Consider the following 13608-nt stretch of genomic DNA (forward strand, 5'->3'; position numbering starts at 1 on the left):
ATATATATATATATATATATATATATATATATATATATATATATATATATATATATATATATATATATATATATAGAGAGAGAGAGAGAGAGAGAGAGAGAGAGAGAGAGAGAGCAAGCAAGAGAGAGAGGTAGGGAGGGAGGGAGAGAAGTTGGAATGACATTCCTTATCGAGACAATATACTTCTATGAGAAGCATGAAATGTAGTGGAGATTTGGGTGAGTTTTAACAAATTGAAAAATAGAAATAATTTTTTCCTGTGAATGTAATGCAGACCACCCAGTCAAAATGAAAAAAATTCAGATAATGAGTTCCAGAAGAAGACCTCAAATCTGGGACAGAGACAGGGGAATTTCAATTATCAGGGCATGATTTGCACTTTCTCTTTCTATTGCTCTCTGTCTTTGCCTCCCTCTTAGAAGCAGAGTAGCTGTAAACCCTTACCTTCTGTCTTGGAGCCAATATTGGCTCCAAGGCAGAAGAGTGGTAAGGGTATGCAATGGGGGTCAAGTGACTTGCCCAGGGTCACACAGCTGGGAAGTTTCTGAGGCCAGATTTGAATCTAGGACGTCTTGTCTCCAGGCTGGTTCTCAATCCACTGAGCTATCCAGCTGCCCCCCCCCCCCAAAAAACACTGTATTTCAAAAGAGAATTTTTCAGAACATTCAGTGAAAATGGGGGCAGCTGGGTAGCTCAGTGGATTGAGAGTCAGTCCTAGAGACCGGAGGTCCTAAGTTCAAATCTGGCCTCAGACACTTCCCAGCTGTGTGACCCTGGGCAAGTCACTGAACTCCCATTGCCCACCATTAGCACTCTTCCACCTAAGAGCTAATGCACAGAAGATAAGGGCTTAAAAAAAAAGAACATTCAGTGAAAGCAGAGGAAAAATCCCAAGTCCCAAAATCCGAAAGGGGAAGTCAAGAACAGTAGGAAGTTCTCAAGAATGAAATTCTGATGAAATAAAAACAAATTATTTGAATGAAGGACAAAATGATAAGTACGTATAAAACCCAAAATATTCTTTAGGGAAATCATTGAACAACTCAAAAACTTATCTATTTTTAAACCTATGATTTTGCTCATGTAAAGAACTCACAATAATGAGATTTTCCATAATAATGCAGATCAATGTCTGTTCAACCAGTTAGTTTTATAGATTTAAATGTAGGACTGAGAGATTAAGTAATTTGCTCAGGGTCACAAATACTATATTTGCTTTAAAGTGAACTAAGTCCAGACGTCAAGGTTTTTGACTCTTAATCCAATAACACAGCCCAACTTACATACAAAAAAGCCATTGCCACAGGAAGCTTAGGATCATACAAAAAGATGTTCCTCCTTTAAGAATACTAATAGTGTCAAAATTCAAAATAATATGAGATTTCCATTAAAATTAATAAGAAATAAATTTAATAGCTGTGTTGTAGGGAAGAAAAAGATCAAAGTAACCTTAGCAATATGATTCAGGTTAGATGGGACAGTAGAGAGAAGCCAAAATTATTCTTTTTTTTGCTTTTGCTTTCTCTATCAAAGAAAATGATCTTCAGAGAAGGAAGTATACAGTAAAAAAGAATTAATAGGGAATTGAGCTCTAAACAGTAAAAGAGAACAGAGAAATAAAAAGCATCTAGATTTTCTCAGTGAATTCAAGTCTCCTGTCTTGGACAAATGGCTTTCCAGAGTAGAGAAAAGACATATATTATTTTTTATTAATAATCTTTGAAAACTAATAGACAAAAAGTTGTATTATGATTTGGGAAGTGGATACATTATAATAAAGAAAAAGGAAGAGTAGATTCTTTATATGAAACACTTTTTTTGTTTGACTTTATTCCTGCCATATCCAAGATATGATGATAAGTGACTAAACCAATGTCACACAGCAGTAGCAGAGATGGAAGCACATAGTTCAGTGATTTTGCTGCTTCTTATTGCAGTATGCTATTTTATATTAATATAAGTCTTTTGTTGTAATAATTTTTATTACTCTTTGTAAAAAAAGTGCTTTGTTATTCTTGACAGTTTAAATTGGTTTCTTTAGTTCATTTTTTATATTGAGTATCCAAATATATTCAAAAACTCAATATGACTTATTAAAATAAGGTTTTGATGTTTAAATTTCTTGTTTCACATGTCTTGTATATTTGTACATTTTTAGCACTAAAAAGTATAGGGTATTTAAAATGTATTTAATGACATGTTTTGACAACTCTTGGTCCTCAAAAAATAATCATGAAGGTCAGGGCAGTTATGAAAGAATAAAAGACATTAAGCTTATTGTCATGCTAATAATTCATATAGACCAGATAGAGCATCAGATTTTTACTTAGGAAGTACTGGATTTGAATCCTACCTCACACATTTTTTAGGTATATAACATTGGACAAATCACTTAATCTCTCTAATCCTAATTTTTCATTTCTAAAGGGGGAATAGTAATAGTGCGTTTTTCTCTGTTTTTTTTTTGAGGACCAAGTGATATCATGTATGTGAAGTTCTTTGAAGACTTTAATGTTATAAAAATTTGCACTGTCATTATCATTTGCAATAATTATGATATTATTAATATTATAAAGATAATAATATTGGCAGTCAGTGTTAAATAGACTCATAATATAAGTTATGTACAGATTTACTCAATTAAATTACACATTTAAGTTATGTACAGATTTACAGAAAATTGACAATTCATTATTTTCCTGAAATGCCCAGAATTCCTTTGCCAATAGAGAAAACACCTGAAATACATCTGCTAATGGAGAACACATGAGATATAATAGTTATATTGTAGAAGGATTTAATTTGTTCTGCTTGTCACCCCAGGTCACAAATAGAACCAGGCAGGAGAGAGAAAGCATTGAGGTTGCTTTTTGCTAAAAGATGTGGGGAAAAACTCCTGAAAATTAGGAGTTTCCAAAGTAGAAGGGTAGTAACTTCTCAGTCACTAGAAGTATTCAAGTGGAGGCAAATTGACCATTTCGAAGTCTTTGAAGATAATATTAATACATGTCATTGTTGGACATAACGTATTCTAAGGTCTTTTCAACTCAAAAGATTCTAGGATTATAAGTCATTTCTTGGTTATAGAAGAAATAGAAGATACAGTTCCTGCTTTCAAAATAATTGAATGATGAAAGAAGGTAAAATACCCATAAAAATGCAAAGAGCTGGTTATTATATGTTTGTTTAGCTAGAGGCCAAGCAACAAAATTCTCTTTATTTGGCAGGACTGAAAAATTCTGTGAATATGGAGCAATTCAAGTCCTAGCAGGGGCTAGGCTTGTGGGGTGAGGGACAGCTGCCTAGTGCCCCAAGAGTCATTCTTAACAATGGGCTGCCTGAATATGCTACATCACTCTTCATAGCAGGGAGGCTGTGAGTATGTTAAGAAGTCTCCTTTCAGAAATTCATTATTGCTACCTATTCAATACCCCAGAAACCACAGGAGCCACAAAAGATAACCTATTACTACCACTGTACCTTTGTTCGATGGTGCTTATTTCCTGCTATCCTATTATTGTCTAGTTTGGGGACTGACACTGCTCTTGGGTCCCAGACTCATATCTCGCCTTGGGGAATGGTGTGGAATAATAAGAAGACAGGGGAAGAGGAGGGAGTGGCAGGATAGTGTCAGGGGACAAAACTGTCATGTCAAGCACCATCTGGACCTTTTGTAACACAGAATAGGGATGGAGAATGAAGAGGGAGGTGAGTGGCCTTGTTCTGTCACTGTTTGGCACTTCTTTCTTTTGCAGCATATCATATATCCACCTGTCTCTCTATCCCTACATCCTGGGATATTCAGTTTTCACCTGAAAGCTTGGCCATGGTACCTATCTGCTCCTTCAGTACTGTTCATGCATACTTTTTGGGCTTTAGTAGTGAATCATTCTTGCAACTTGTCTGTTCTGATAATAATGGGGAAGCTAAATCACAAAGTATATTGAATGCTAAACTTGAAGTGAGCAAGATCTGAAATAAAATCTTGTCTCAGACACTTACTGCTATGGGATTCTGTGTGATCCCATCAATTCACCTCTCTCTGTCTCATCTGTAAAATGGGGTTAAAAACAAAAACTACTTCATAAGAGCGTTGTGATGGACAAATGAATCATAATAGCAAAGTACTTTGCAAACTTTATAAGTGTTATATAAGCAGTAGCTGGTATGAAAGCTCTTATATATAGTGGCAGATAACTTTATTAAGTACTTTCTGATTTACCAAGCATTTCTCATACTTCTTTTTTGCAGTGCAAGAATAATCACCCATTATTCAGAGGAAGAAATTGAGGTCCAATGAGAGGAAACAGCTTACTTCTATGTCACAGATTAAATTACTGGTTGGTTTTCAGTTGGCCTGAATCTCAATCTATTAAGCCAAAAAATGTTAGAGCTGGAAGGCACCTTTGAGATTTTTTGAGTTCTGACATTCATTATGTGACTCTGGCCTTTAATGTTGAACACCTTTAGTTTTAGGTGCTCTCATCTGTGAAATATTTTAATAAATTCCATTCAATAAATATTTATTACACATTTACTATATGCTAGGCACTGTTCTAAACACTATATGCACTGAGGATACAAATAAAAGATAGTCCTTGCCTTCCAGGAGCTTACAATCTAATAGAGTAAGTTGTCGGGAGCTATTAAGTAAGTCATCACACAAATGGAGTCAAGAAAAGGATGGGTGGCAACCAAGGGTACCTCATGCCAGGACATCTTGTGTGATGAAGTTGAAACTAGCACAAGAAGCAGATGTAAAGTGGAATGAGCTGCAAGTACAATTTTTGCACTCTATAAAGGAAGGCTTGGTAGGAATTGGCCACTGCCATCTCCAACCATCAGTGAGGGAGAAGAGGAGGCTGAGGGAGATCTTATTTGCAAAATAGTAATGAAATTAGAGAGGCTGTCTATAGAGATATGAGTCCTCCTTAAGGTTTTATTTATTTGTTTATTTTTGGAGTGGCACATTCATAGGAATATGAGAATGCATAAGTAAAACTGACTGAAAAGGAGTGGTGAAAAACTCAGAGGGGGACAAGAAGGGATCAAATAATTGAAGTCAAGTGAAGAGGGAGCACCCGGGAAAGGTAGTGATCAATAGTGTCAAAAGCTACAGCATGGTCAAGGTATTAGAAGACTCAGAAAGGGCTACTGGACTTGGTAGTAAAGAGATCATTGACAACCTTAGAGGAAGGAATTTCAGTGAGATGTCATTGAAAGGTTTTGAAAAGTGAATATGTGTCAGGAATTAGAGGCTATGAAAGTAAATGAGTCTTTTTGAAGCTGAGCTATGAAATAGAAGAGATAATATTAAGCGATAGTTTAAGGGAATAGAAGGGAAAAGTGAAGGGTTTTTATGGTTGAGGAGACTTAGGCATGTCTGTAGATAAGAGGAAAGCACCATTAGAAAGGAAGAAAATGAGAGATGGATAGAGGGAGGGAGAGAGAAAGAAAGACAGATAGACAGACTTAGAATAAGAACATTCAATGAAGCAAGCTACCAAATGAGGTAAATGAAAAAAGCTAATCAAAATACATATAGGAAGATTGATCTTTGAAAGGATACCTTTTCAGGGGCAGCTAAGTGTCTCAGTGGATAGGCAGGTCTGGAATTGAGAGTACCTGATTCAAATCTGACCTCAGACACTTCCTATCAGTGTGAACCTGGGAAAGTCACTTAACCCCAATTGCCTAAACTTTACCATTCTTCTGCCTTGGACCAATACTTGTATCATTTCTAAGACAGAAGATTAGGGTCTTTTTGTTTGCTTGATTTTAAGGATACTTCTTCTCAGACTAGAATAAAAGAGAAGATAGATGAAAATATGAAGGAGTGTTGAGGGGCAGAGTGAGAGGAATCTTTTGAGTTTATATGGGTGTCCTAGATTTCCTGAGTAAAGGAGGAAATATAGTTTGCTCATAAAAAGAGAATGTTCATTGGGTGTCATAGGGGACTATAGAAGTCAAGGGAAATCACTAACCAATTATTAAGCACTCATTATGTGCCAGCCATTTTTGCTAAGCCCTAGGACACAAGAACAGGAACAAAGAATAGCAATAAAGCAAAACCACCATTCTTGCTCACAATGAGTGAGTCTTGTAATGGTGATGACATACAGAGTACATGAAGGTAGTCTGAAAAAGCAAACATTTGCACCTAGGAGAATAAGGAAATATCACCTGTGGAATGTAAGACTTGAACTAAGTTTTTTTTTAATCCTTATCTTAGATGATAGAATTAATACTAAGTATTGTTTGCAAGGAGGAATAGTAGTAAGAGCTAGGCAATTGTTGTTAAGTGACTTGCTCAGGGTCACACAGATAGAAAGCATCTGAAGTCAGATTTTTGAGTTGAGTATTCAGGAAATCCAGGGAAACTAAAAGATGGAGGTGACCAGGAAGAGAATACTAGGCATAGCTGAGAGTCAATGCCAGAGCCAGGAGAGGGAAAAGGGAATGTCCTATTGTTGCAAGTAGGGCAGTGTAGCTATCTTAGAGAGTGCCTGGAGGGGAGTAAGGTATAAGCAGACTGGAAAGGAGGTAGAAAGGGGCAAGGTGACAAAGGACTTTAAAAGAGAGCAAATTTAAAACAGTTTGCTAAGAGGAATATAACAGTAGAAGCAGGAAAGAATAAAAGGACTAATTGCCTTGAAGCAATGAGAACCTTTTAAAGATACTGAGCAACAAATGTCATGTTTTTTACTTAGATTAAGGATTATAAACAGATCACAGATGATAACTGCTAAACTGATTTCTTGTAAAATCACTAACATTTTCTCATTCCTTTAACTGAATTCAAATCCTTTCCTGCTTTTTTTCCCCAGGTTTTTCACCCAATAGCCCTCATAAGTGATGTGACAACAAGAGCTAAAACAATATTTGTCTAGTGAATGATAACAAGGAGTTAATTTAAGGAGCTGGTACACATACCAGATACTAAAGGCTTGCAACAAACCTTCAGACTTCAGCAAATCAACAGCTCACTAGCTTACTTCTAGCTTTTCCTCTACTTAACTTGAATCATAGTGTGGACACAAAGGACCAGTAGCAAAACAAAGCAAATAAATAAAAGCGGGGGGAAACAGTGTTAATCTTAAAGATTACATGTTTAGTTTTAATGACAGATTCTTTTTTTTTTTCTTTTTTCCCCTTGTAGGCTTGAGCTAATTTGCTAAGGCATTTAAGTAAGACTTGTAACAAAGGCAGGCTTGAGAGAACTCTTAAGGCCAAGTTTAGGTAAGTTTATCAGCTCAAGTGGGAAGGTAGTTTATAGTCTCATTTTAGTTCTCTTTTTTTCAGGGATATTAAACCAATACTTTGCCCTGATTTTACCTTTCATTCCTCTTACATTCTATATTGTAATAAGCTTACCTGTGAAATATGAAATATAATAAAAAATATATATATATATGTGTACATATATATCCCTATCTCATATAAAGAAAGCTCCAACAATGTTAATTTTTAAAGTTTTTATCTTCCTCAATGATTGGTGAAGTGTTCGGCATCTTTGAATCCTTATTGAATTAAACTGTTCAATTTTAAGGAAACCTTTTAGATACTGAGGGTATAAAGACAATCACAAAATTAATTTATCTGGCTAAAATGACTAATCTTTTCAACTTATGTTCATTGGTAGGGGTAGAGATGGTGGGAAGCAGAGAGATGAGAGGGTCAGAGATGCTTAATATTTAGAATTTCCCAATATTTCACAGTCCCTCAGATTTACTTCTTAGTGAATATTACCTTTTCCTTCTCAGAATTAAACACATCATTTCTCCCTAAAATTGGGGTAGTCACCAGTATTCAGGTAAGATCCAATTTAATATAGCCCTAAATCACAAATCAATTTTGCCACAATCCCAAGATTGGTATTAACTATCAGTTGTATCAATTGTACCTAGATGGAACCTGATTGATCATTTTTTATTAATTATATTTAAAATAAGTTGGGAATGGCTTTGCCATTTATAAAGATAATTTCATGGTGACATGGAAAAGTTGAAGGAGGTAGAGTCCTAATGAGAGAAGGGATACATAAATCATCTAATCCGGTTTCCTTTAATATATAAAATACCTGAGTCCCAGAAAGGGTGACATAATTTGCCAAAGGCAACTAGGTAATAAATAAAAAAAGAAAACCAGAAATCTAAAGAACCTAAAGCTCTAATCTTATATTCTTTACAACAGTGGAATCAAACTCAAATAAAATATGGGGCCACTAATCCATACACATCTATGTATACGCATAAAAATCCCTGAGTGTTCTCCTATAAACTTAGAAAACCACATATTGCAGTTATCTTATTTTATTATATTTTATTTATTTTATTATGTATAATCTATTTTAATTTTTAAAATTTCATTACATTATATTTTTTCTTTTTATTTATTTTGTCAAATAGTTCTAAATTAAATTTGTCTAGTTTGGGCTGTACTTGGGAATATTGTGGGTTCCATGTGTTTGTCAACTCATCTGTACAGTATAACATATTATGTGTGTTTTCATCTAAAGGTATGATATTATCAGTATAGAAACTAGTAACATAGAGACACTTTTTTAGCAAAGTACACTTACAAGTCCTTTGTAACATATTGGGTTAAAGAGGTACGGAGAAGTTAGATGATTTGTCAATTGTAGGTAATTCCTAAACCCAGGTCTTGCTGACTTAGGCTAACCTTCAAGTCACTATGCTATACTCTTTCCGTCCAAACTGGACAAATATTAACAAATGAACATTAGATTCAATACAAATTAAATTCTCTAACTAACCTTTTTGTTGGTATGCTTTTGGAAAACCCAGAAACATGTATCTGTATACAGAGAATCCTTTTGTGTCTTGTAACTCTTGGGATGCTCAAGCCCCCTAAAAGATATGCAACCAGTGAAAACATGGTATTGACACCAGTCATGTGGGGAATCAATCACACTCCACTCTGTACTTCATTCCTTTGAAAACCTGACAGGTTGACAAATACAGTCCTTCAATGGGACAAAGTACCCTTGCTGTTAGAGAAAAAAATAAAAAAAGCTATTTGTATGTATTTATAAAATGTTCTTGGTGTGACCCTAATTGGCAGGTAACAGTATTCATTTAGCAATCTGAGAAGTGAATGTCATTAGGATGATTAATATACATAAATAATTCTCACTTTGTGAATCCACAAACCTTATATTGCTTACAACTATCTTGACACTTTTATTCCCAGGCTTTAGGATGAATTTAAAGTGGGGATCTTTAGCAAGCCTTTTAATTAGAAAAGTACATTAATTTTATAAACAGAGTTGAGTTATTTTAATATAGTATGAAGCTTCTCATTTATTAATTTAATTAAGAATGTTAATGCATCTGAAGAAAAGCATGAGAAATTTGGGAACATTAGTGCACAATTTTTAATTGTTTGATATTCTTCAAAGTTTAGGAGTATATCGCCTTGTCACAGGGAATGTAAGTGTCATTGTAAACTAGCTGAAATATTCTTTTGGAAATTCCTTTTCCATCACAATTAACCTTTCCCCCATTTGAAAACTTAATGTTAACATGTCAGGCTGCTATTTAAGTGGACATGTAATATCTGGTTCTACTCAGGACCAGCTTTATCATCTCCAATTATCTAAATGTCAATTTATTTTTTCAAGTCTCTTTCAAGCCCATTGTTATAGGGATGTCTCCTTAATGGTAATGATGAAAGCCATGCCCTCTACATGTGTGGGGATGTTGGCAGAATTGGCAAGGGACAGAAGAGTTTCATTCTTGGCCGGTGCCTTTTGGGATTCTCTAAAATCCCTTCTGGCCAAATTCCCATTGAAGACTCATCAAACTTCAAGTCTTCTATGCAACTCTTCAAATGTCAAGTTGCTTCTGACTTCCATCTTTGAGAAAGAAAATGAGAAGCCAATACCTTTGAGGTTGCTGAAGGAAAAGCTTCTAGGGAAACATGAATGGGCCTGGCAGTTTCACCATATCTCTACCTCCCAGCTAAGTACTCTAGTTACTTCAAGCAATTTCACCTTGGGTGCAATTCAGGACATTTTCTTTTCTTTGATTTATCTTTTGACCATTGAAAGAGTTCTTTAAGTCTTTATTGTCTGGTAAATATTTTCTGATGTATACTTCCTTCACCTCTAATTTCTATTTCATTATGACTTGGATAAATGTGTTTCTTGGATATAAAATATGTGTTTATTATAAAACAGGTATTCATTGGGAAAAGGATAAGGCCTTGGATATAGAGCTTTGAGGACCTTTCACTCAATAAAAATGAAAAAAGAGAAGTCAGATAGAATCCTTAGATCATATTCCCTACATGAACAATATTTAAGGGACCTGATAGATATATTCTGAGTCTAGTATCCCTCTCTGGAGAGATTAGAGTGGGTCCTGCTTCCTCTCTGGGCAGGAATTTAGTCTTGCTTAGAGAAGAAGGAGAGGACAAGAGGATATCAATGTCTATTCTTCTTTCCTTTGAGCCACACAAGAACAGTCTTCACAACTTGGGTTCTTCTCTACACTTAGGATGTTTACTATTTACATGGAGCATCTATTTTCCCTACAATAACTTACTTTTAAATAACCCAATTTATTTTGAAAGGCAACTAGGTGACATAGTAGATAAAGTACTGGATTTTGAGAAAGGAAGACTCACTGTCCTGAGTTCAAAACTGGCCTCAGACATTTCTGTGTTACACTAGGCAAATTCACTTAACTTTGTTTGCCTTAGTTTCCTCATCTGTAAAATGATCTGGAGAAGGAAATGACAAATCACTCTAACACCTTTGCCAAGAAATTAAGAAGAGGAATGGAACTAGGGAAAAGGAAAATGAGTTCTATTTATGACAAGTTGAACTTGAGATGATCACAGGATTTATATTTTGATATAATCAATAAGCAGTTTGGAGTGTGTACCTGGAATTTAGGAAAGAAAACTGTAGATCTTGCTTGGAAGCATCAGTATCAAGATGTCAGCTAAACTCATGGGACCTGAGAGTGTTACCAAGGCTATAAAGACAAAATTCAAAAGATACCAGAAAAATGTCTTGGAGTTCACACATAATAAGAATGTATGACAGAGATTAAGTTAAAATAAAGGAGATTGAGATGGAGTGGTAAGACAAGTAGGAGGAGAACCAAGATTGCAGTACCAGGAAAACCAAAAGAGGAGAGAGTATCTTGGAGAAGAGGATGATCACCAATATCAAAATCTGTAGCAAGATCAGGAAGATTGAGGAATCAGGAAAAGAACAAATAACTAATGAGCATCAAAGATAGAACATAAACCTTTCCTTCACTTTATTCCAAGTCAAAGTCTCTTTCTATTACATTATCTCCTCTGACAGATTGTTAATGATTATATTAGAATGTAGATAGAATATTCTCCCCTTTGCTGATTTCCTAATTGGATGCATTTGAATATAGGACTGCCACATAGGAGAATGAATGAAATTTCATTTCTCCAGATAGAGGCTGTTTGTAGAAGGTAAATAGAATTCTCTTTGAGTAATTACAAGGGACATGGGTTCCATAATGTCTATTTCAGGAACATAAAGGATAATGGAGCCAATTAGACCCAAGGAACTTTAACAAAATATTATGTTAGAAAGTTGCATCCAAAAAAGTAACATCCATAAAACCCATCCAATCTGAGACTAAAAAGTTTTATTTTATAGGTACTAAGAAGTGGGTAGTTTATATAACAACAATGGACAGTCTCCACTGATAAACAGTGTATAGAATGTTTGTTGGATATGCTGAGGAGAACTTTGGAAACAGCATGGACAAAAATCACTAAAGATGAAAAGGCTTGTATCAAAGAAGACATAAATAGTTTAAAGCTGTTGACCTTTTAATTACCTAGCTTTTCTAAATTACTTATGAATATATACTTTCATTTCCCCTGCAAATAAATCCTAGAAAAAACCACATTCTCATGTCAAGAGTTTGGAACATTTTTGGAGAAGGTTTCAGAATCAAGATAGAGGATATATCAAAATTGTGAATTCAGTTTTCCTGGCAGCAACTTGTATGGGGAGACACATCCATGCATACTATGTTCACATCAAATGATATATTGTGTGATTATATAATATGTAACATGTTATAGATATTTATGGTAGAGGAGTCTATATATATATAGGTATGTGTGTATGCACCAATATATATTTATATACATATTTTATAAACATAAATACACATATACATGTATATAAGAAACAAAGACAGGAGAAGGAATAAAAAGAGAAAGAGGAGGGAGGACAAACATTCTATTATTCCTTGAATCAAAGCAATCTTTTTTTTTCTTTTTAACTAGGTAAAGATTTTATTAATCTTTTTTCCAAACTTTAATTACAGGCTTGTTCAGTGTAGTTAGGCTGCAAAGAATGAATTCTGTATAAGCAATAAATGAAAAGAGCTGTAATGTCCAACAGGCTTCAAAATTTTAGAGATCTAATTCTCTAGATCTGTAAACAATAACAAGAAAAGGAAAAGGGAAAAAGAAAAAAAAGCAGTCACAAAATAAAATAGAAGCTCCATATACCTTTCAAGTTTTAACTTTCAGAAGCTGATACTCAATTCAATCGCCTCTTTCTTAGAATAGCCTCTTCAAAATTCTGGACAAGATTGGAGACTTCATCATCATCATCATCTTCCCTAGTAGCAAGTGGTGTTTTTCTGTCAACAGGCTGTTTGGGTAGAGCCTCGGTCAATCTTCTTAAGCCAGTCAGACTGTCAGCTCCAAGCTGGTTTAAGATTCTGGGGAGCATTTCTGTTAGCTGCTTTGTCTCAGCATGGCCTGAAATGTTTGCTGCCAATGATGCCTGAACTTTAGGACTGTTAAAGTGGATCACTGTTCCCTGGTTGATAAACATATTCACCCTCTTCAATACCCGAGATATTGTTTTCTCCTAGTTTCTTTAAGGAAAATTGAAGTTTCTTATCATCTGCTGTAGCTGTTCTATGAACCATCTTTTTCTTTCTATGGGCAGTTCCTTTCCCACCAATATGCACTTGTGCCTACAAGTTTCTCTTGGTTCTTAATCCTTTATTTCATCTTGCTGGAACAGAAACAGAGCTGCACAGATGATTGGGGGTATTTCTCACAGGGTCACAGGTAAAAGAGTCAAAGATAGGGGAACACATTCAGTGTAGTAAGATGGCAGCCTGAATCAAAGCAATCTTAAGTACCAATGTTAAAAAAATATTCCTGAAGCAGGAGGATTAGTGATCAAGACGTTTAAGAAAAAAAGGTGAAATGAGAAAGTCCATGGTCAAAAGCAAGGTGTCTTGGATTAGTTTTTAGAAGTTGGATTCCCCAAGAAGCCTGAGATCATCAAGGACTGCTCATTTCTGGAGTCTTCATATAAGCTGCAGATTGCACATAGAAAGAAGAGAGGCATATCTTTTCCTTGATGAGAGGTAAGGTCTAGATAGTTTATGGATTGATTTTTATGCATATGAAATATAGGTTTTATTTTGGCATCAAATGGAAAAGCCACTTCTCATCCACTAAATGTCTTCTTGAGTCACTGCCTGACTTGGGTTTGAGTTGGGGAGTAAAAAAAAGAGTAAAAAGTAAAATAAAAAAAAGTAAAGCATAAAAAATCTT

At 35.0% G+C, this 13608-nt stretch overlaps 1 pseudogene; it reads right to left on the bottom strand.

The window, feature by feature from the left end:
* Positions 1-12571: 12571 nt before the first annotated feature.
* LOC123246615 lies at positions 12572-13053 on the bottom strand (annotated as a pseudogene).
* Between the last annotated feature and the right edge of the window lie 555 nt (positions 13054-13608).

This window comes from Gracilinanus agilis, chromosome 4 (assembly GCF_016433145.1).
Source record: "Gracilinanus agilis isolate LMUSP501 chromosome 4, AgileGrace, whole genome shotgun sequence".
NCBI classification, from domain to species: Eukaryota; Metazoa; Chordata; class Mammalia; order Didelphimorphia; family Didelphidae; genus Gracilinanus; species Gracilinanus agilis.